Source organism: Heterocephalus glaber, unplaced genomic scaffold, assembly GCF_053883595.1.
Source record: "Heterocephalus glaber isolate CG9 unplaced genomic scaffold, H.glaber_assembly_v1.0 deba00001606, whole genome shotgun sequence".
NCBI lineage: Eukaryota > Metazoa > Chordata > Mammalia > Rodentia > Bathyergidae > Heterocephalus > Heterocephalus glaber.
This window is the reverse complement of record NW_028258377.1, coordinates 14,964,029-14,988,536: the sequence shown is the minus strand read 5'-3', so window position 1 is coordinate 14,988,536 and position 24,508 is coordinate 14,964,029. Positions and strand designations below refer to the sequence as shown.

At 39.7% G+C, this 24,508-nt stretch overlaps 1 long non-coding RNA gene across 1 annotated transcript in view; it reads left to right on the top strand.

The window, feature by feature from the left end:
• LOC110345497 (uncharacterized) overlaps positions 1 to 12,580 on the top strand; it is a 103,126-nt gene extending 90,546 nt beyond the window's left edge. The window contains exons 2-4 of the long non-coding RNA XR_015444692.1: positions 4,272 to 4,329; positions 7,740 to 7,787; positions 12,348 to 12,580. This is a non-coding gene — a long non-coding RNA (uncharacterized LOC110345497). The remainder of the gene's footprint in view (positions 1 to 4,271; positions 4,330 to 7,739; positions 7,788 to 12,347) is intronic.
• The last annotated feature ends 11,928 nt before the right edge of the window (positions 12,581 to 24,508 follow it).

Here is a 24,508-nt window from a genome sequence, read left to right as displayed (position 1 = left end):
ACAAAGTCTTTGTAAATAGGGAAGGGTGGAGGGGGTGAAGGGAGGACAGGAGAAGGGGAAAAATAAGAAAAAAAAAAGATTCTGCATTTCTACAGTGCCCATGCCCCAGAACCTCTTATGGAAGAGAAGGAACTGAAGTCCAGAGGAAGTTGTTCACATATTTGGAAGCCTTAGGCTAGAGATAAAAATGGTAAGAATCTAATATTTAAACTGTGATCAAATTCCACAGGGAGTTGAATATCAGAACAACTGGATAACATTGCTTGTTTTGAGTATCTCCTACAAATTTAACATTGTGGTGTGGTTTGTTGACAGTAACAGTGCCCAGCTACTGCTATGTACAGGCACTTTTCTCGGTGTCAGAAATGCAGAAGTGATAGACTAAAATAACTACTCTGGTGGAGATGACATTCTAGTGAGGAAAGGAAGATAATAAACAATACAATTAAGTTAGTGAATGATGTGATGGTGGGTGGTGATAAACACAATAGGAAATATAGAACAATGAAAAGTGGATGGAATCCCAAGGGTGAATTTCATTTCTTTTTTATTTCATTTTTAAGTAAGGTGGTCATGGTGATATAGGGGGAATAGATGTAACTCCCAAACTTAGTAGATGTTCAATGCACCAAGTTCATGTTCCCCAAAATCAAAGAATGAATTCTGAGGAATGACAGAGGTTAAGACTAGGAAATTTTAATGAGGGAGAGACAGCTCCTGAGAGAGACAGGAAGGGGAACCCAGAAAGTGGGTTGCTGCAGACTCCACTTACAGGGGAGGTTTTATAGAGCAAAATCAAAGGTTATGTACAAAGTGGGAAAAACTGTGATCAATAAGATTACAAGTATAGTCACTTAGGTAACATTGATCCAATGGAAAGGCAAGCAAGCATACATGGATGACATCATTAACTTTGGTCAATAATCCATAGTTTTAATCTTATCTTTGTTTAAGCAGTCTTACTCTTTTTTTTTTTTTTTTTTGGTACCTGGGCTCGAACTCCGGACCTTCTTCTTGCGAGGCAGGTGCCGGAACCACTGAGCTAAATCCCAGGCCTGAGCAGTCTTACTTTTAATCTTAGTCTTGTTCTTAGTTTGTGGGAAAAGATGGCCTACCCTTAATGAGATAATGGTTTATTTATGGAACTCAAAAATGTGGTACTCAAATTTTTGTTTATCCCTCAGAGGTATGTGGGCATTTCATCTTTATCTTGAGGCCTGGCCTTTGATAGATTCTCCTCCAGCCACACATTTGATGTGTTCTCATCTTCTGCACTGACTCTCAATGGCCTAGCCCTGTCTGCTTACAATATATCCACCTACCTTAGCTGTCTGTATCAGTGGTAGACCCAAAAGTGTGTACAGACCTAAGGGAGATCCAGGGATTAACAATGTGAGTGTAGGGCCAGGGCTTTAGCTCAGTGGTTCCGGCGCCTGCCTTGCAAGCACAAGGTCCCTAGTTCGATCCCCTGTTACCACCCTTCAAAAAAAAAAACATAGAAAATTATCATCTAGGTCCAGGGATTTAGCTCAGTGGTTTCGCCGCCTGCTGGGCAAGCGCAAGGACCCGAGTTCGATCCCCGGTACCAAAAAACAAAACAAAACAAAACAATGTGAGTGTAGGGGAACAGACAGAAGGAAAAGCCAGGGCAAAGGAAAAGCCAGGGCAAATACCCTCAAGTGTGACAGATGAGGGAATCAAAACCCATAGAGGTTAGGTAATTTACCAAAGATCTGTTACCCAGGATGCAAACTGAGACTGAACTTAAGTTCATATTCTTAACCACTATTTGCTGCCTCTGGCATCAGATGGTCTTTTGTGTCAGTGACAAGTCCTATGCAGTAAAAACACTGTCACTGCTTTGCCAGCCACTGGTCACTTCCCCACTGTACAATAGGCAATGTCTTCCCACTCCTTAAGCAGGTGCAAGAATTCACAAAGAATAGATAGTTGGATAGAGCTCTTCTTCCTCTCAGTCCCTCCCGAGCTCAAGCCTTCATTCTCTGCTATATTCAGAAAAATTTCCATTGTTTCCTACCTGGTCTTCCTTACCATCTACCTGTGAAGCCATGGGCATTTACCTAACCACCCATAACTTCAGTTTCCTCATTGATAAATAGAGATACCTTACAGAGATACTGAGAAGATTAGATTTTAAAATGCTCAGAGTTAGTCTTCTGTATCCATGAGTTTCACATCCATGAATTCAATCAACCATAGATCTAAGGAATAGAAAAAAAAATCATCTATACTGAACATTCACAGTCCTTTCTTCTTGTCATTATTCCCTAAGCGATACAGTAGAGCAAGTATTTCTCTAGCATTTACATTGTATTACTTGCTATAAATAATCTTAGATTATTTAAAGTATATGAGAGGATATTCACAAATTATATGCAAATACTGCACATTTTATGTAAGGGAGTTGAGCATCATGACTTTGGTATCTTAGGGGAGATCCTGGAACCAAATACTCATGAGTACTGAAGAACAGCTGTATGATAATAATAGCTCCTTTTCTGCCATTCACCATTATCCAGTCTAAGCACAGTGTTTTCTTTTAGTTACTTCTTATAACAACTATGCATCTAGCTGCATCCCATTTTGATGATAATGAAAGTGTGGCACAGTGAGGTTTAAGGTGTCATGGTCCACAATTAATAAGTTACAAAGAACAGAGAGAAATCTAGGAAGGTTTAACTCCATAGTCCAAATAAAATGTTTCAGCCTTTTCTCTCTCCAGAATAATTATATAATATGCCTACATAGAAGATAAGGCACATTATTTATTTTTGTTTTCATTGACAAACAAAAATTACACATATTTATGCTGTACAAATCATATCTTGACATATGTATACATTGTGGAATGACTAAATCAAGCTAAGTTACATATTCGCTACCTCACGGTATATCATTTTTTATGGATGAGAACATTTAAAAATCTCCTTTCCTGGTGATTTTCCTGTATATGGTATATTGTTTTTAACTACCATATTGTATAATAGATGTCCTGATTCTGTTCATCCTGACTGAAAATAAGCCATATTTGAGAAAATGTTACTAGTTGATCTAGAAAAGAATAGATGAAGGTTCATTCTAGAATTCTTTTAATTTTCTATTAAGTTGAATTCATTGTCACAAAAAGCTGAAAACTTAAAAATGAATTAAATACCTATGGATAATAGTACTGCAGTATACACCTAACAGTTAAAAAAGAAGGCAGATCTCATGACATGTTCTTATTACAATACAATTTTTAAAATAAATAGGATAATTTTGAAGAATAAGTGCTATGAAGAAAACAAGATGCTGTAATAGGATAGAACTGAGCTTTCTAACACAGTAACAACCAGCTACATGTAGCTATCTATGTAAATTTAATTCTCAAGTTATAATTGAACAATATTCAACATGCAGGTCTGCAGTTGCATGTGCCACATTTTAAATATTCCATGGCCTCATGGATAGTGGCCACTGTACTGAACAGCATGGGCCAAGATTATCTCTCTCACTGCAGAAAGCTCTATTGGCTGTTACTGGCAAGAGCTACAAGGGGGAAGGGAGGAGGAGGTGGAAAGCCCTTCTGAGGTGAAGGCATTTGTTGATGATTACAGAGTAGGAACCAGCTTGGTGCAGACCTGTAGGGCCTGGGATGTGTCTGGGTTAGAAGGGAGAGCGAGTGCAAATACACAGAATCAGGAGGAACACAGCATCAGAGGAACACAGAGACCAGGATGAGGGTAGCGCAAGAAGAGGGGCCTTAAAGGAAGAAGCTGGTCAGTAAGCAAGGTAACACTTTGTGACTTCCAAGGGTAGATTCTAAAAAGAGCTGCAACTTCTCCTGGCTCTTTTTAACACTCATTCTTGAGACACAGTCCCTCAAGCTCTAAGGAGGATCTCCAAACCAGTCCAGGGAGAAAGGGCTGTGGACAAGTGGAGGACTTTGCCTACAACTGTCAGAGCTTAGGGGGCCAGTCACCACCAGGTGGCACGGAAGTAAAGGTGAGCCTTAATGACAGCCGTTTGAACTGTGTGGGTCTACTTACATGTGGATTTCTTTTTCTTTTTGGAGAATCGTGACAGTTTGAAGAAATATGAAGATGATCCATATAGTGTATAAATATCAAAAAAACAAAAAGGGAGCATGTTGTGAATGTATAAAATATACATAGGTGATGATCTGTTTTATCATTTATTATCATAAAATATAGTAGATGAATCCATTGTAAAAAGTCACAATTTATCAAAATGTATGCATCTCCTTGCAGACCACAGATGGCATTGTTTGCAATGAAGAGAAATGTAGATAAGAGGAAAGATGCAGTGGTAAGTCATAACCCCATAGAATTGACTATAGTAATGTGCCTCTGGAATAAGGTTGTGGCCACTTCCTGTTGCTAGTAGGGAGCTCATGCATTAAGGATTCTCTTTAAATGCTACTCCATGTAATGATAATGATTGCTACATGAGGAGTTTCCATCCCCAGTAAATTGTCCATCACAGTAAAAAAAAAAAAAAGATTTCTCATTGGCTTCACATGTTTTCACTGTATATAATTCTTATAAAATATAAGTTAATCGGCTGCTTATGCTATCAGTAAGGCTTCTGATCAACTGCAGTCTATCCATAGTTAAGTTTTGGGCAATGAAAAGTTATATGTGACCTAGGTGTGGCAGTGCATGCATATAACCCCAAAACTCTGGAGATGGAGGTGAGAAGATCATGAGTTTGAGCCCAGCCCGGGTGACATAGGAATTTCAAGACCCACCTAAACTACATAGTGGAGTTAGCACTCCACCCCCTGAGTTGATCAAAAGTCGACTGTAGTTGCTTCCAGCAAAGTACCCAGCTGACCCTACACTGAGCAGATACTAGCCATCCCCATCAAGCCCTGCCAAATTCCAAAATAAATGACATTGGCTGTTTAAAGCCACACCATTTGTAGAAGCTTAGATACATAGCAGTAGATCATTGACATAGAAGGACAGGTCCAGGAAGTCACTCAGCTAGAAACTGATGGAGGGGAGATTTGGCTCCTGTCTTGCAGCTTTCAGCAGCACTGACCATCAAATATGCTCTTTGTCACCTTCTAGGTGGGCAACTTCAGGCAAATCACCTTACAGATGACAGCATCTAGTGCAAGCTAAGACATTTAGAAAATATGTGTATTATTTGAATGTAAAAACTCCTCAGGCCCCACTTTGAAGTGTTACTATACCTCCTGTTAGCACCTTTGAAACTTGGCACAACTGATCTGATTAAGCGGTTCTTCAGTAGGTCTCACACTGTATAGGAATCCCTTAAGAAACATGGTCAACAGCAAACCCCAATTCTCTATTTCTCCCATCTTTAAGCTTTGAATCAAGCCTTGATGTTTGAATCATTTTAAATTATTTTTCAGCTTTATTGATATATCATCACAATCTGCTAAAGGCACATATTTAAAATGTACAATTTTATCAGTGTTGACTTACATATATGTGTTATTTAGCTTTCTGTAACTGTGACAATGTACCTGAGGTAAACAGCTTATAAAGAGGAAAGGCCGTGGTTGCAAAGATTTAAGTTCATTGTCACTTGGCCCTGTTGCTTTGGGACCATTTTGTGGCACTGTGCACCATGTTGGGAATATGTGGCAGTGGAGGTCTGTTCACAAGGCAGCCAGAAAACCATGAAAGAGAAGAGGGGCTGGTGTCCCAATATTTCTTTCCAGGATTAGGGTCCTGACTTCCTTTTGCTAGACTTTACCTGCCAAAAGTTCCACAACCTCCCAGTAGGACCAAGCTTTCTACACATGGGACTTTGCGAGAGATTCAAGATTTAAATATAATAGTAAATTTGTGAATCCATCTCCAAAATTAAGACTATAAACATTTCCTTTACCATCAAAGATTACATTGTCTCACCCATTCTTGCCTCTACCTCCTTGCCAAGAAACTATAGATGTGTTTTATCTCAGTTGATTAGTATGCACTTTTTAAAATTTTTGCTTTAGTCAGCACAATGGTTTTCAGGTTCTTCCACATACTGCATGTAGCACTATTTCATTTCTTTTTCTTGCTTGTTAATATCCCACTGTAAGAGTATCTCACTGGATCTGGCCATTTGCTGATCGGCATTTAGTTGTTTCAATTTGAGGCTGCCAAAAATAGAATATGCTATGAAAATTCCAGCACTTAGGTATATTTAATAACTGAGTCATGTAGCAGGTAATATTTAAGATTTTAAAAAACTGCAAAACTATTTTTGCCAAGTGGTTTACCTTCTTACATCCCTCATACAGTGCCTGGAAATTCTGATTGTCCAAATTTTTATCAATACTTGGTACAGTTTTAAACATTTTAGCCAATGATGGGCTAGAACTAGCTTGCTCCAGTTTATGCAAGCCAAGTGTATGCCTCTCTTCCCAGTGCTGGGTTGGAAAACACTATTCATCAGACCTCTTAAAATCCTATATTACTCAAATCTAATTGTTAATCATTTATCAGCACACCACTGATGTTATCCATTCTAGGGGTATTTAGTGGTATCATTGTCATTTAATTTACATTTTCCTGATGAGTAATTATGTTGAACATCTTTTCCTGTTCTTAAGAACCAGCTTCATGTCTTCTTTTGAAAACTGTTAAAATATTTACCCATTTTCTCACAAATTATTGTCTTATTATCATTGTCAGAATTCTTCATATTCTAAATGCAAATTCTTTTTCTTACATATAGGGTACAAGTATTTCTTCCCTTATCTTTTCCCTTTCTTAGTGGTATCTTTCCTAATGGTTCTTGTTTTAATTGAAATTTAATTTACTATTTTATCATTTTTCTCTGTTATGGTTTGTGTTTCTTCTGCTTAAGAAAATTTTGCCTACCCCTGGGCTGCAAAAATGTTTTCCTGTGGTTTCTTTTATAGTTTTAAGCTTTACATTTGGGTCTAATTCACTTTGGATTAATTTTTGTGTATGGTGAGGGTTAAGGGTCAATATTCACCTTTCTCCAACATGAATATCTAGCACCACTTGTTGAAAAACTTCTTTTCTGGCAGAGTTGCATTAGCGCCTTTGTCAAAAACAGTTAGCTAGAATATGTGGGTCTATTTATGAACACCTTACTCTGTCTCATGGCCCTCTATGTATATATTTTCACTAATGTGCTTTTATAGTGACCCTCAAAAGCAGTGAAGGTAAGTTATCCAGAGCTTTTTCTTTTTAAAATTTGCTTTTGTTAGCCTATACCTTCTGCATTTCTGTTTAAATATTAGAATCAATTTATCAATTTCTTGTAGAAAAATATGTAGACCTTCTATTGAGAGTAAATTAAATCTACACATCAATTTATAGAAGGCATTGTCTTAATAATATTGAAATCTCCAAGCCATGAACATGATATATTCTTCCATTTATTTAAGTCCTTTTCAATTTCTCTTGGCAATGCTTTGTAGCTTTCAGTGCAGAAGTCCTGGATATCTTATGTTAGAGTTTTTCTTAAATATTTACTAGGGTTTTTTTGGTGCACTATATGAGGGTTATTTCCTTAATTTTATCATCAGTGGTTTGAAGTTGGTATATGAAGATGCAACTAATTTTTTTTTTGGTACTGGGGATAGAACTTGGGACCTTCAGCTTGCAAGGCAGGTGGCAGAACCACTGAGCTAAATCCCCGGCCTGCAACTAATTTTTTAATATTAGCCTTATATCCTATACATTTCTAAATTTTGTTTTTCTTACTTGGATTTTTTTTAGACTTACTTGGATTTTCTATATAAATCATCACAGCACCTGAAAGCACAGGTAATTATTTCTTCCTTTCAAATGATATGCCTCTCAATTATTTTCTTGTCTTATTGCAGTGGTTAAAGTTCTCCAAAACAATGTTGAACAGTAGTGTAAAAGCAGAATGATGTTGGACAGGAGTGGTAAAAGAAATGATTACGTTCTCCAAGGTAATGTTAAGAGAAGTGGTAAAAGCAAGAACAACAGATCTTTGTTTTAGATCTCAAAGGGAAACAATTCAGTCTTTTATCATTAAATATCATGTCAACTATAGGTTATTTTTAATTTCTGATTTTTTATAGATACCTTTGAGCAGTTTGAAGAACTCAACCATTATTCCTAAGTTTCTATGATTTTTTGTTTTGAATGTGTGAAACTTTTTTGCAAATAGATTTTCTAAATCTATTGAAATATTCACTTGGCTTCTTTCCTTTACTTGGTTATTTTACTGAATTATGTTGATTGATTTTCAAACACAAAAATAGTATTTTATTTTTTGGTATAAACTCTAGTCACAATTTATCATCATATTTATGTATTTTTGGATTCAATTTGCTATTAATTTTTAGGGATTTTTGTGTCTATATTTCTGAAGAATAGCGGTCTATTTTCTTTTTATTCCAGTACTGTATATTGAACCCAGTGATGCTGTACCACTGACCTGAATCCCCAGTTCTTTTTTATCTTTTTGTTTTGAGACAAGTTCTCAGTGTGTAGTATAGGCTGACCTCAAACTTGGAGTCATCCTGCCTCAGCCTCCTGAGTAGGTAGCAGTACAAATATTTTCTACTATTCTTCACACTTTTTTACCTATTTTCTTTTTGTTTGTTTGTTTGTTTTTGTTTTTTTCTTTACCTATTTTGTTAAGGCAGAAACTTAGGTCATTGACTTTAGATATTTCTTACTTTCTAACATAAATATTTAAAGCTTTAGCATTCCTCTAAACACGGTTTTTCACTGCATCCCACATATTTTGATATGTCACCTTTTTTCAAACTGAAATTTAGTATTTTATTCAATCACAAATGTAAGCAACAACCTTCATACCTATAATCTGGATATGAATAGAAATTAATTTTCCCAACATATTAGAGCTATTGCAAATATCTCCAAATACATTGTGACTCATGCTAGTTTGAAAGTAGGGTATTTATCAGATTTGCATTAATAAAGAAGCAAATAGGGCTGGAGGTGTAACTCAGTGGTACAGTGCTTGCCTAGCATGCACAAAGCCTTGAGTTCAAGAAAGTATGAAGAAAAACAATCAGCTGCAAGGTCTTACCATGTTCTTCAAAGTCTTAATTCATGAAGACCTTCATTACAGACAGAGAAAAATAAAGGTCTTCATAAATCAAAACTTCTCTGAAGAACATGATAAATCTTGCAGCACAGTATCTTTTTTTAAACCTCATCAAATAAAGAAATGTCATATTTCTGAGTAGGAAGACACTAATGTAAAGATATTAGTTCTTCCCAATTTAATCTGTATTCTTAAACCCCAAAGACTTTCCTGTGGAAATCTGAAAAGCTGATATTAAAATACATCTGAAGGAATACAATTTTTTAAAATGTTAAGAATAAAAACTTGGCCTACTGAACACCAAAATTTACTGCAAATCATAAAGAATATTTGCATATTTAAGGCACTATTATTGTAAAGAAAACTTTGATACCAAATATTTTCCAAATTTCCTTTTCAACAATGTATAGATACTTATAGGACAATGTATGATTAAAAAACACTATTCTAGGGCCGAGGATTTAGCTCAGTGGTTCTGCCGCCTGCCTCTCAAGTGCAAGGACCTGAGTTCAATCCCTGGCACAAAAAAAGAGAAAAAAACACTATTCTACAGTTGATTCAGTGCTGTCCTAGATCATCCTAAGGAAAAAGTAACCAGGACAACACCAAGCTTCTAGAAGTGCAAAGATCCCAATGGAAGAGGACGCAGATCCCAACTTTCTTCTGTGAATGGATCATCTGCTCTCAGCTGGGCCCTCCTCATGCCCCCCAAGTTCAGTTGTTGATATACTTTGTTTAAAGCCAAACTTTAACAGGGTCATTACAATCATGGTCAAACCAGAAAGCCACCAACACTGCTTCCAATGATGAATGCAAAGAATGATACACCTCACCTTTCAGGAAGATGGCTGTGATCTTAGTGCAAGGTTCTCTGCATCCAGTCCCTCATAGAGAGCTTTGTTGAAAGATATTTCACCAAGGACCTGTAGTTCAGTTCTATCTCTTAGTAACTGCTTAGAGTGACCCAAAGAGATCTCTGCAGCCACAGTGACATTTTCTTTATCAGAAGTGATGGCACAGCTCACTGAGGGCCACTCTTTCACATGCTGAACTGGATCACTCCCACAAGCATGCTCCTGATCCTGGGTGCACACCATGTAGGCCTGAAATGAGAGCCATTCCAGCAACGCACTGAGAAAACAGTTGTTCATGTCACATTTTTGTTTGCCTTTCAAATCAAAATACTTTCTAATTTCTCTTGTGATTTTGTCTGGTCTATAACTTACTTAGAGATGCATTATTTAATTTCTAGATATTTGGAGGTAGATATCTTCTTATTACTAATTTCTAATTTAATTCCACTGTGGTCAGAAAACATACTTTGAGCGATTTTTATCCTTAAATTTATTGAGACCTGTTCTATGGCTGGTCCTATGGTCTATACTGACATACGTATCATACATACTGATGTATCATACATACTGATCTAGCTGGATCATTTAAGGCAAGTTACTTAATCTTTCTGATCTCAATTTATTCACTTATAAAAGAGGATGATAGCAATAGTCCTTACTCCAAAGGATAGTTGTGGTGGTTAAAATAGGTAACTTATGAAAAGCATTAAGCATAGTGTACACATTCAATAAATGTTAACTTTTAGTATTGTTGTGTTATTTTTACTAAGAAGATAACCTTGCTAGAAGCCTTGATTTTATTCTAGGTTCAACCAAAGCTTCCTAAATGTGGTCCATAAAACCAGACAACTAACTGTCCCCTCCTCAGTGCCAGTATCTTCTCACTGCATTCCAACAAATCCAGATCCCTTCCTGTGGCCCTGTGCACCACTGCCCAGCCTGTAGCACTGATCTCTATGCTTTCCACTCTTCCTTTTGATGACAGCTCACCAGCCACACTGGGTTTCTATCCCATCTTTTAACACCATCAAAGTGATCTTTGTACATATTTCTCTCTCCACCTGGAACCTTCTCGCTTTCTTACCTTGGTAACTCATGCTCCTCATTCACATCTCACCTCAAATGTGATTTTCTCCAGGAGGACTTTCCTGACTGTTCACACTAAATTTAGCCCCCTTTCTATTCACTGCATAGCACCCTGGTTTTTCTTTCAAAGCGCTTAGCACAATTTGTACATAGACAAATCTAAGAGACACTCCCATTAGACCCTTAAAATCAACAGGCAGGATTCATCAGTTTTGTTTTTCCTTTACCTGGTGATGTGCCTGGAAAGGCCAGTGGTCATGTTCAATAACTATCTGTTTAACAAATGTTGTTCTAAACTCCAGATGTGTGACCCAGGGAAAATCACTTTACTTGTCTGAGCTTTCCTTCCCTCACCTGTAAAATGGGTGCCACCAACCTTTCCCCCAAGTGTGAGGTAGAAAACATTGCATGTGTTCAGTGAATATTTGAAAAGAAAGCTAGAGATATGCTTAAACAAGTAAGCCATGGAATAGAATGTACACATGTTCATTGTCAATTGATTATAAAATACAACAACTAGAAGTAACTAAGAAGATCTACAAAGAACTGATGAATAAATCTCATCCCATTCTTAGAGTATTATTATGAGGGTGCTTTAGAAAGTGTAGCCCATCATTATGGAAAAGATATATTAAACAGAAATGAGATTGGAGAAAAATGCCTCCGACAGAGCATTTGGAAAAATACATGTGTTCTTGAAAAGGAAACTTTCAACATTATATATTTCTTGGGGCTGAGATTGGAAAAAGGGAGAAACTTCTCATTTTAAACCTGTTTGAACATTTCACCATGGACAGTTATTGCTTTTATAAACAATTCATTCATTTGTGTTTAAAACATGGCAGTTGGTTGGCTGGGACAAAGCGGGCTCCTCCTTGTGCTCTAGCTACTTAGTGCTGGACCTCCAAATTTTGACAGCCTGCAGCAGGCCCTAGAGTTGAGTGGTATGTCACTCAGCACACAGTCCTCCATGTACTCCTGCTCCATAGCCTTTGCTTGCTTTGAAAAAACCAAACAAACAAAAGCAGGCTTCTCTGGGCAGCAACTCCCAGTGGTTGGAGGCTGGCAGTTGGGAGCTTGATTTTCTACCTCATACTCCAGATGCCCCCAGGGAAGATTCTCCAGACAGCCCAGCTACAGCTGGTGCCATGATGCCAGGCCCCAGGACCAGGCAATAAACCATTAGCAGGCCGCCCACAGATCATTTCCCCTTTTTGGGCGCTGCCTGGCACCTCCCAAGAGGAAGAGATTTATCAGCACTTGGCCTGCTGCCCTGCTCTCATGCAATCCACGGGCCACAGCAGGTCAAACCAAGTGGTTCCTCTTCCTCCAACACAGGGCTGTATCTGGGGAGGCCCAAGAAAGCCAGAGAAAAGAGGCCAGGCTCTCCAGGACTGGTGAGATGCTCCACCATCAGAGGCTCTGCCCATTGGGCTCCTGGCTAGACCAAGAGGACAACACATGAGACAGATAAAGTTCTGATTCTGACCAGGTAATGCCACAGCCTGGAAGGCCCAGGCTCATGCCCTCCACTCAACAGAGAGGAGCCCAGGTTGTCTTCTTGCCCATATTCAAATGTTGGTTCCACTTTGATCTCCCTTCTCCCCTCCCTGCTTTTCACATTGGTGAGGTGCCTTTGTGAAGCTCTCCCAGGGCAATTTTCTGCCTTTGAAGTCCCTGGAAATCCCTGCCAAGAGCTGTTCTAGTGTGAGGAGGCTGCTGGGGCAGGCAGCCCATGCCCTAGCCTTACAGGGTGCCAGAACTGGAACATCAAGACATCAAAGGGAAAGGTGGCAGTGAGGAGATGAGTAAGCTCAGCCCTAAGCTTTGCCTTAGCCTGAGGGTCTTCTGCTGGTCTCTCTGGTGGATCTGGGACCTGGGCCCAGAGAGCGTGGGGACCTCCCCAGAAGGAAGCTTAAGGGAGGCTCTGGAGGCAGAGATTCCCCTGTCTCTCTGCTTCTTGAAGGGCACTGATCACCACAGAGCAAAAGTGGTCTTCGAGACCCTACTGAGGGCATAGCTTCAACAGCTCCCTTCCCTTCCCTAGTCTTCAGTCTCATCATCTGTCAAATGAAAAGATGACTTCAGCCCTGAGACCATCATCATCAACTCATGGGCCATTTCAGGCCCACAGATATGTTTTGTGTGTCCCACTCAAGTTTAAAAATATTAGCTATAAATAGAGCTGGGCGTGTACCTTGGAGGTAAACCACATGTTTGGCATGTGCAAGACTCTGGGACTGATTCTTACCATCATCAAAAAAAAAAATTGGGACCAGGGATTTAGCTCAGTGGTTTCGCTGCCTGCTGCTCAAGGACCCAAGTTTGAGCCTGGGTACAAAAAAAAAAAAAAAAATGCAAATGATCTCTAACTTTTAGAAGTCAGAAGATTTTTTTCATCAAAAATATAAATTAGCTGGGGATTTAGCTCAGTGGTTCCGGCGCCTGCCTTGCAAGGGAAAGGTCCTGAGTTCGATCCCCAGTACCAAAAAATATATTGCAAAAATTTGAAAAATTAAAGCTTCCATTTTCTGAAAGTATTTTTTACCTTTTAAAATTTCTGCAATGATCTATTAATAGTCAAAGATGAATTATTAATTATAACTAATAAATGTTAAAAATTTAAATAAAATTATTTAAATAAAAAAGTTAAGAGACTTGATAGTAATTTACATTTTAGGATTCTTAAAAAGAAAGAAAAGGAAGAGAAAAAGGTAGAGAATTGTGAGCCTGCTGTTCATCACTGCCACCTTTGCAATAAACCTAAGTCCTTGTTGCTCACTGTTTCACTCAGGCTGCTAATATTATGCAATGTCATCATTTGAGTTTGGGGCCCCGTACCTAGGTTATTTCATTTTATATCAAGAGGTGTGATACATTTACCCTAGCAAGATGACAGTGATACAGGCAGAGATAATGTTCTTCCTTTCATCTCGCAGGCATAGGCCAACAATCAGGAGGAGTTTGGCAAAGTATTTCTCACAGGGCCCTTAGAATCACATGAAGATGCTGGTCAAGTTGCAGAAATGCCTGAGCCACAGCTCTAGTCTGTTACTTCGGATTCTCCAGAGATGGAATCCAGGAATGTGCATTTTTAGCAAGTTCTCTGTGGGACCTCTTAGTCACATTAAAACTTTGGAAGCACTTGTAGAAAGGACACTCCATACTGACTTGCAGCTGCTCCATTCCTGAATCTAGCATATCCTCTGGGGCCTTGAGAAAAGGAATCGGATTCTAAGCCCTTCCTATATTTTTTCATTTCATCTTTCCAATGATTGTGTGAGCTGTCGTCATCCCTCTGTATCTGCAAGGAACTGGTTTCAGAACTCCAGTGAATACCAAAATATACAGATTCTCAAGTCCCTTTACTACTTGTATATAACCTACACATGTCCTCCTATATATTTTAAATCATTTCTAAATGACTTAAAATGCCTAATACAATGTAAATGTTACATAAATTGTTGTTATACCGTGTTGTTTAAGGGATAATAACAAGAAAAAAATGTTTGACCATGTTCAGTACAAACACAATTTTTTGCTGAGTATATTCAATCCAGGATAGGTTGAAGCCACAGATGTGAAAGTGAGGCTATGAATGGAGATTGTACTATTATTACCACCATTTAACAGGTGAGGATGTGAAACACAAGAAGGTTAACTAATGTATGTTACATCATGCAGCAGAGCTAGAGTTCAAACGTTGTAATGACTGCTCAAAAACAAGGTTGCTAATATCTCTTTCCAGCTGACAGCAAGAAGGAAATTCTGATTGAAAGCAACCCAGAAAAGGGAGCAACATTTATACTGATTTGGAACAGATAAATCCATGCAAAAGCATGCCAAGAAGCTGCATGCCTATAATGTTCTGGGATCTGGAATCGTCTCCGTGAAGCCTGTTTCAGTGGCATGCCAGGGACTCATGACCCTGGGGATTACTGCTCATTAGTTTTGGCAACTGATTTGTAATATGATTTTAGTAGTTGACTCTGAGCAGCATCTTTCCAGATTCAAAGAGAGTGGGCCACTTCTCCAAAGAAGCCAAACTCAGAACCTGAAACCTGTTAGCTTTTACAACAAAACTCAGTGATTGCATTTGTGCTATTGCTGCTGTTGTTTTGCCTGCCTATTTTGTTGTTGTTGTTGTGTAATAAGTCCTGTCATTAACACTTTCTCTGCCTTTATTCTAGGTCTATACTAGGCAGACTGAAATAATTTTTCCTTAGAAAAGCATCTTGGCTCCAGTGAGAGAAACAACAAGAAATGGACGCAGCTAGAGTCTTAAAAAGCTGATTATTATTTGGGAGATGATGAACAGAGACTAGCTTTCCTATCTCTTTTTCATAATAAAAAGGTTCCAAGAACCTAGCTTTGTTTCCAAAATGACTGGCCTTCTCCGCAAGATTTTTTCTCCAATAAAAGGAATAAATTTCAAATGCATTTCTCATAGCCACTGGATAGGTGAGACACCGATCCTAGTTACACAAAGGCATTGCACGGCCGTGAACTAGGAGATGTTGCTCTTAGGGAAATGAGTAGTTGGCATTTTGCAAAATGATTTGCGAAAGCAACCTTTCCTGGGAATTATGTTATGTTTAATAACTTAGGGCAAATCTTGGGAAGTTTCTTACTGTGAACTCGGGGGAGAGGTCTATCAACCCCTTCAAACAAAACTAAAATGACCTTGAACTTCCCAATCCTACAGTTGATGCAAATCTAGTTCTACTCAGATTGCTGCCAACCCCTATATTATAGTTTGAATTGTGTCTACTCAGGTCAATAGAGAATGTCTCTAGAAAGGATTGGCTAGCAAGATGGGAACTTACATAATAAAACATAATCATAGGATGGATATTTCATCACCTTTGTCATATTCTGATAAAAGTAAGTCAAAGGTCTCACCTAAACTCAAGAGGAGGGAATTATACAAAAGTGTAGAGATGTAGAGCTCATGGAAAGCCACATTTCTTTGTGGTATTAAAAATGGTTTCATGCATGCTAGGAAAGTGCTCTACCACTGGGCTACACCTCCAACCTCTGGTCAATGATCTTAAAATTTATCTGCTCATGACAAGGTAATAGACACATTGGTTTCTCCCCCAGTCATCCCTCCCCCTTATTCCAAGGCTGAGTTTGGTAATTCAACTCTTTGCTATCGTCAGTCTTGGCATGATTATGTGACTCAACTGTGGCTACTATGATGTGAAAAGTTTACTGAGCAAATTCTGCAAAGTTCCTTGCTTCTGAGATGAAGCTAAGAAAAGGGATGGTCTCTCTCTTCTTTCTTAGGATTCTTCGGTGTTGAGATGGAACTTTGGATCTGCAGCAACTCAACCCTAAACATCTTGCTACCAGCTTGAGGGCAAGGCCAGGACCAAAGATAGTAGACCAGAAAGATGGAGAACACTCATATCTCTGATGTCATTTGCTGGATGAATTGTAACTAAAACCTATTTTATTTTGGCTTGAGTTAGGATTCCTATCACTTGCAGCCAAATGCACCATAATTTAGTATGGCTCTCTGAGGACAAGACAACCTGGAACTCAAAGCACCTGAATAGAAAAACCTTAGCTCAATCAATGAGGCATAGTGTACTTTAGTTGAGTTTTCAATGAATGTTTTATTGGCAGGAACTAGAAAATAGTCAGGATTCTACATTGTATAAATTATAACCATTGCTTATAATCAGGCTTAGCCAATTGATTTCAAGGAGATACTATCCTCTTGTCTAAATGGGGCTGGACATTTTCCACTAATCCAGAGGAAGGATGGTTATTGTAACCACAAAGGAAACTAACAACATTAAGTGATACATGAAAGTAAATCACATTGGCTTAGAATAATTTGCCTTTTCCAATTCTTAAAGAAAAGGAGAGAAACTAATCTTTATTGAGTTCCCTCAAAGTACCTACTATGTTCTGGGACCAATATATATCCAGTTAATCCTCAAAATACTTTAAAAATTTATTTTCCCTGCTTTGCTGAGGATAACTGGGTGATTCTACCTACGACAATGAGTGTTATCATTCATCATCAATTCTTTATTCCTTTTAGAATGTGTTGCTTTGTTTTAGGATGTGGTTAATCCCAAATAACTTATGCTGGTCAGCACTACAAAGCCCTAAAATGTGTAAATATTCCATCTTACTAATGGCCAAGACAGCTTGAGTCTTCTAACTGAATATGAATAGAGGCCATCAAGTCTCACAGATAATTTTCATAGACTTTATCCCATTGATTGTCCTTAGCCACATTTCATAGATTAGATTATTGAGGTTCAACAGTTTTGCATAACTTGTTCAAAACTATTCAGCTACTGAGGCAAAATCATACCAGATAAATTCAAACTCTGGTCATTCACTCCAACGTCCTTTTCACCATGAAGCAATCCCTTTCTGCCTTCTCTAAGTATAACAATAGGACATTTTTTGTCAAATTCATACATAGCTAGCAATAAGGGACACATACATGGGACCATATTTCCACCTGGAATGGAATAAGTATGGTCTCCTACAAGAAGGCATTGTAGATTCTTGGGGAGGGTCCAGAGGGGAGGGGATGCTGCTAATTGCTTGTTGGTTCAGGAGAAATGTTATCTCTGCAAACTCATGTAAGAACATTCTGATGTTGTCAGAAAATGCAAACTATGTGGCACAACCTGTTTGCCATTTTTGTCTTTGCATTAGCAAGCTGACAGCAAAATATATTGCACAAGTAGTATAAAACTCTTCAGTGCAAGTGCTAGACAGAATTCACTCTGCTTGATTCCTAATTCAAATAAAAGAAAAATTTAGTATTTATTGAGGGTCTGGGTAGGCAAATTGCTGTGTTATTCTATGATGAATTTCATGTGGATTGCCTATAAGCTTTTGATTTTGTTCTTATGATTGTAGTTGTTGATGTTTTTTCTTTTTATTGAGAGATGTCTTTAATAATTCATGCGTGCATGTTCAAACAAATTTTAAGGCATCCCTCACCTCCGAGCCCCAGGCCTTCAGTTCACCTCCCCAGAGGCAATAATTAGTGTCAGTTCAAATGTAATCCATGTACACACACACAACTAACTTTGTGTTTATCCTTTGCACACATCCAAAGGATCATATTATACATACTATTTTATCTGAGCTCATATTAGTTCTTCTTTGGATAGCATTAGTACAATTTATGTATCCAGTCTCTACAAAAGGACACTTTGGTAACTACCGTATTTTTCTCAACATATAATTGTGCAGTTAGTATTCTTGTGTCAATGCCTTTGCCCATGTTTGCAAGGACAACTGAGGATAAATTTGGTAGAGTTGTTGGGCCAAAAGAAAAGCATATTTTAACTTTAACAGCTAGGACCCGGCTGCCTTTCAAAGAGGCTAAACGCATATTTGATTTCCTTGAGCAATGCCGAATATGCCTGTTTCTCCACAGACTCACCAGCTCGGGGTGTTATCAGGCTTCAAATCTCAACCAATCTGATAGGTACAAAAGGCATTTCTTGTAGTTTCGATTGCATTTTTCTCATTATGAGATTGAGCAGCAGACAATCTCTTTAAAAGTCTTGTTCTGCTCCTGGTTTTAATCTTAAAATACCCTAAATCCTCTTAGAAGTAGGTAGGGTCAGATCTGAAATCTGGATGGATTTACATAATGGGTTTATGAAAGGAATAGAGAGTTAGTCAAAAGGAGGATCAGGCTAAGTTAAAGTCCTCCCCCTTGGGGGCCCCCAGGCCATCCTCGATCCCTCTCCTTTTGCAGGGTGTGTCCAAAACTGCTGTTGCCCTGTGCACTCACACAGTGCCCCTGGGCCACACCCCAGTCTGGGAAGTCAGGGTTCTGGACCTCTGCAGATCCTGAAGCTCAGAGATCTGATTGGTTGATAGGTGGAGACTGTGACTCAGAGCACTTGATAAATGAGTAATGGGTGAGAGGTCCTACATCCACAGGCCCTTCTGGAATGCCATTCCAGGGCGGACCTCCCCAGCATCATCTGATCCTGATAAAGTATAGCCACTTTGAAAGACCACAACGCCAATTTGAACAAGAAGAGTAACAGCTCATTTCTGTATCCTTTTCTCATCACGTACACTTTCCCCTCTGCTAGTTCATTCCACCTTTTGTAATCTGCCAGTTAGATGGGAATTATTAGTACACTTTTTCCAGATGAGGAAACTGAAACCCAGAGAGCTTTGGCAACCTGCCCAGCATTATCCAGCTAGTGAATGGGAGAACTGAATTCAAATTCAGACCTGTCTGCCTCCCAGACAACACCTATGACAGCCTCCTAAGGGCAAATGCAGGGCTCTGGTTGGTCTCCATTCTGTGGCTCAAATCTAGGGTGGGCTTCCTGGACCACCTGGGGAGGCCTGACCAACCAACCAGAACCTCACAGTACAAAGGCCTGACCCTTCCTCAGCCCTAGGCCTTTCATATCCAATGCACACCAGCATGCTCACAGCAACTTGGAACATGGGGGTTTATGCTCCTGCTTTAATTGAGAATAGAGCTCGAATTGGAATCCAAGATGTCCTGACTCCAAATGTAGTGCTTCTTCTTCATCTACCCCAATCCTAAGGCATCCAGAAGTTTTCCTAATAAAAGAAAGTTGGACCCAGCATGGTGGCCCATGTCTGTGACCCCAGCAGTCAAGGAGTTTGAGACCAGCCTGGGCTACATAATGAGTTCAAAGAAAGCCTGAACTACATACATAGTGAGACCTTGTCTCAAAACAAACAAACAAACAAATAAATGAATATATAACTAAAAGAGAGTTGGTTTCTACAGTGCATGTGCTCCACAACTACTGGTCACTATGCCTCTCTTTCCAAGGGAGAGAGGACTCCTGAGAGACCTGTGTTATCTGTGCAGGGAAAGTGAGTTTGAAGACCTCACACTCCATCTGGAGTTTATCAGCTTCTTTCCCGGGTAGGATTACAGTCAACGATTATCTACAGATCTGGAGCCAGCAGGGACTTTGAAGGCCCCAATTGCCAAAGGGGGGAAGGGCAAGAGACACAGGAGATGAAAAAGCAGTCCAGGCATCTTATCTTCCTGCTGAAATCACACAGGCTGGCCTGGCAGGGAGGAGAGCTCTTCTGTCTGCAATGCAGACAGTTCCTAGGCCTGGCTGGTGACCAGAAGTACAGAAGGCATCTGATGAAGCTTCTTCATTGTCCTCTCCTTACCCTCTCTCCCTCACCTTTATTTCATTTATTCATCTGTTGGTTTATTCATTCCATCAGACATTCACTTTCTGCCTTGCAATTTGTTAGTTATAACAGCTTACATCTTTTAGCACTCAGCCTGGGCCAAGGTAGATGTTCATTTAATCTTTTTTATGATGGTCTAAGAGAGATGCTCAAATTTACCCCATTTTTCAAATGAAGAAAATGAAGCCCCAAGAGGCTAAGTGATAGGATAGAGCCAGGATCACATAGCTAGTAAATGGCCAAGTCTGAATATTTTAAATCTTCATGAATCCATTTTTCCTTTCACAATTGATACAATTATTCAGTTTTCTGTATTCCCATCATTCCTCTTAAAATCCCTTCCCTTTTTTATGCATTCCTTCCATCCTTCCCTCTCTTCCTCCTCTCTTTCGTCCATGACATTTACTAAGCTGACTAGGTTCCCTGTCCCCAGGAAGGTGTACTGGGGGGTAGGGTCCTGCCAGAGGACTTCTGGGAAAGGAAATAGGAGACCACCTCATGCATGCCCAAGCCCTCAAAGGGGTCCATAGGTCTGCACCTTCCAGGGCTCTTTATCTTTGTGTTGTCCAACATTCTTAGCTTCTGAAGGCTCAATCAAGCAAGTCTTGAGATTTAGTTGCCAAAAGAATCTAAGTGATTTGGAATCTAAATGGCTTACAGTTTCAGCTACTGAGAAAATCTCTTTGTCTCTGCTGATCTGGCTTCTACAGCTTTACTAGCCATCAATGAGAGTCAACTGCAAGCTGTTCCTGGGAGCAGCACTCTGCATTCTACCCACCCTCTGCTGACATCTAGTCTTTCTCTCCACCTCCAGCTGTCTTCCATGTCAAGCCTCTCTCTGTTCTAGGCCTTTTCCTCCTAGATGGCAAGGATTTGGCATCAAAGGAGTTATGTTTTTAATCCATTATTTTCTAGCCAATCCTGTTCACCTGTTTTCCTAGCAACTAATACAGGGCTGGTACAGACGAAATGCTACTAAACCCAGGATGGAATGGTATGCCATCAGCCCCTGTGACAGACAGTCAACTTACTCATTGCAGTGTAAATGTAGTGCATGCAGTAGTCCATCCTTTCATCACTGTCATTCTTAGTTGGGGAATCATCTCTGCCCTTCTAGGTGAGGGTATAGCCTCCTGTCTCTGGTAGGCATGTGGTCTTGGCTAGGTCATCAATTATCTCTCCTGGACTTAGAAAAACAAGCCAACTGACAGAGAAAAAGGTTGAGGCTATGTAGCAGAGTTCCTTTCTGGATCCTCAGAGTGTACCCAGTTTCTACATTTTTCCAAGTCTAGTTTCCTATCCATTTTGTGAGCTAGTCAACATCCTTTCAATGCATTGCTCTTATGCTTTAGTTAGCCTCTGAAAGGCTATTTCTATACTGGCAAGTAACCAATCCTGAGCAATTCCCTTAAGGCCTGCTAACAAGGCCAGCAATTTGAGCCTGACCAAAAATGTCCAATCTGCTTCAATTGTCTTCGTCGTTGGCTTTTCTGGAGCTTTCCTGATCTGTCGCCTTTCTATCCTATGGCAACACCTCCCCTACTCATGTCCCAGAACCAGGGTAATTCAATGCATTTCCTCCCCTGTATGTCTTTCTCATTAGTACTGGAAATGCTAGCCAGGCTTTTCTCCTTTTTTCCTTTATTGGCCTGTACCATGAATATGGAATATGTATATGAAAACTTGAATTGAATAGGTTTTTTTCTATTTCACTGTAGTCTGCATTTTCTAAACTTGGAAGCATTTTTTTATCTTGGTAACAGTTAGACCAAAGTAGACTTTAAAGAGATCTTCAGGTGGATTCTACATTTTACCCATGTTTCTTTTGTCTTTGTTGCATGTCCTGGAATTCAGCCTACATTACTAGCTATTAGAAGCCCTCAACTTTGTACATGTATTTCCTTCTCTATCTTTGCATCTTCATACCTGGTACTTTGGAATTTGAAATGTTTCTGAGATTGTAAACAAGAAAGAGGAAAACAAGCAATGAAGTTAGAAGGAAGTTGATGGTTCATATTTGGCTGAGGAATGAGGCTACCTAGAGATATATCTCATAAGACAGCATTTTCTACATGCCAGGTACTGCTTCTAAGAGTTCTCTATTATCCCATTAGCCCTCACAATAAGCCTTGGGGGTAAATGGATTATCATCCCTATTGCATAGATTAGGAAAATGAAATTTTAAGAATGACTTGCCCAGTCTGGGGATGTAGCTCAGTGGTATAATCCTCCCTGGATCCAACCCATACCATCATAAAGCAAAGCAATAGTAAATTTTCCAAAGATATATTGCTAGTGAGTAATAAACCTAGTGTGTGCACACAAGCCTGGCTAATGCAAGCAGGGGGCAGGGAGGGTGCAGAGAGATGGGCAAAAAGCCAGCTGTGACATCTGGAGGCCCTCTAGGTACAGGGTCAGGGTTAGACATTATAATTTCTTTACTTCACACTTAAGCCTCTGAGCAGCTCTGTTATATAGAGGAAGCTGAGGCTCAAAGAGATGGAGCAGCTTACCCCGGGTCAAACAATGAGAAAATGAATGGACGCCAACCCAAGCTTGTTTGTTCCATTCCTCTGGGACACCACCCCAAATGGGTGCTGTATTTTTGTAAAGATCTGAAACCAGAGCCTTTCCCCTGAGGTAATTACTGTACATACTCTCTTCTTGCTACCCTGTCCAGATTCTCAGTAAAGATTTTCAGCTCCACCCCCGCCTGAAACTCTATCAGGAGAAGGTCAGCTTAATCTGGCCTAAGGTTCATACAAAGGTCTACAGAATCCCCAGAAGGTGACAGACTCTCCATGATTGGAGAATGAGTCATACACATGCCTTGAGGACTCTAGCAGAATAGCATCAGAAGATACAGACCCAGGTAACTCTGAGGCTACATAGAAAGCTCAAGCGTGAGCTTAAACTCTTGTGCTCTGGAGGAGGAGCCACTGGGTTAGAATCTAGCACAGCTTCTCCCAGCTGAAGATTCTGGGCCAGGAAACTTCACCAACTTTGTAAAATGGGTACAGTGGAGATAGATCTCCCACAATTGCTGGAGCTTTGAATATGGATACATCTCATCTTATCACCTCTCTTACCAGTCAATCCAATGTGCTGAAAAAGTAGTTGTTATTATTATTATAAAAGAGGTAACAAAGAATTAAGAAAAATAAGTGGTAGAAGTTGAGTTTGAGTTGCATCTTATAGGATATGGTCTGTCAACATAGGGCATGGCAGGAGGAGGCAACAGAGCAAGCAAAGTACAGAGGCAGGGACCTGAGTAATGTAGGGATCAGTTAGGCTCAGAGCAAAGTGTCCAAAGTGAAGGGGAGTGAAAAAAAACAGAGTTGGCAAGTTGCACCTGGGCTGCCTCTTGGAGACAGATGTCTGAGGTCGCTTTCAAATGGACTGTGTTTAATTGCCCAGGTCAGGATCTGCAGAACTTCAACCATTAGTGCCCGGTCATCAATATCATGCTTGTCTCATCCACTTACCACTTGCACACTTATTTGCTCAATATTTTTTTTCTTTAAAATAAGCCTGCCACTCTTTTTTTCAGCAATAAAGAGATCTATTCTAAAATAAACTTTTCATCAAAACTGTAATCGGTGGGCTTGAGGTCATGTAGTTCAAAGGTAGTGTACGTGCTTAGCATGCACCAAAACCAGAAGCAAAATAAACCCCCCAAAAAGAATGAAAACAGAAATAGCACTGTCTGTCATAGGTAGAGACTGTCAAAGTTGAAAATACTCAATTCTCAATCCTTCCCCAACAGGCTCCAGTAAAACTCTAGATTTCCAAGTTTCAAAGAAGGTGCAGTATTAATGACAAATTAGCATCAACTTTAACTTCTTCCTTAGGCCAACAGAGAATCAAAAAAGGAGGGTTAACTACTCCTCTTAACTATATCCCCAAACTGCAGAAGACAATTTGAGAAACTAGGCCCAAAGGTTGAGAAAGAGGAGCTGGGGGTGGACTAAAGCCTAACCTCTCACCCCATTCACATAGCAGGGCCTCGGTGACCCTGAGGCCTCCCCACCCCACCCGCTTGATCTAACTTTCACTCCAGGCTCCTCACTGTTCCCAGACTGGCCTGCCAGATTCTGTGCGTTGTTCCTTCTGCTGAAGGTAGTTCTGCACTCTGATTCTACCTGTGCTCTAGAAGGCATTATCTCTATCTCCTTAATAGCTTCTCAAGCAAAAACATTGCACTGGGTTAAAGAGCAAAGAATGGGCAGAGCCCAGTGCTCATTCACAGTGAGCTTCCAGGCAAGCCCCAAAGCCCTGTGAAAGAAGTCCGAGGCTCAGCT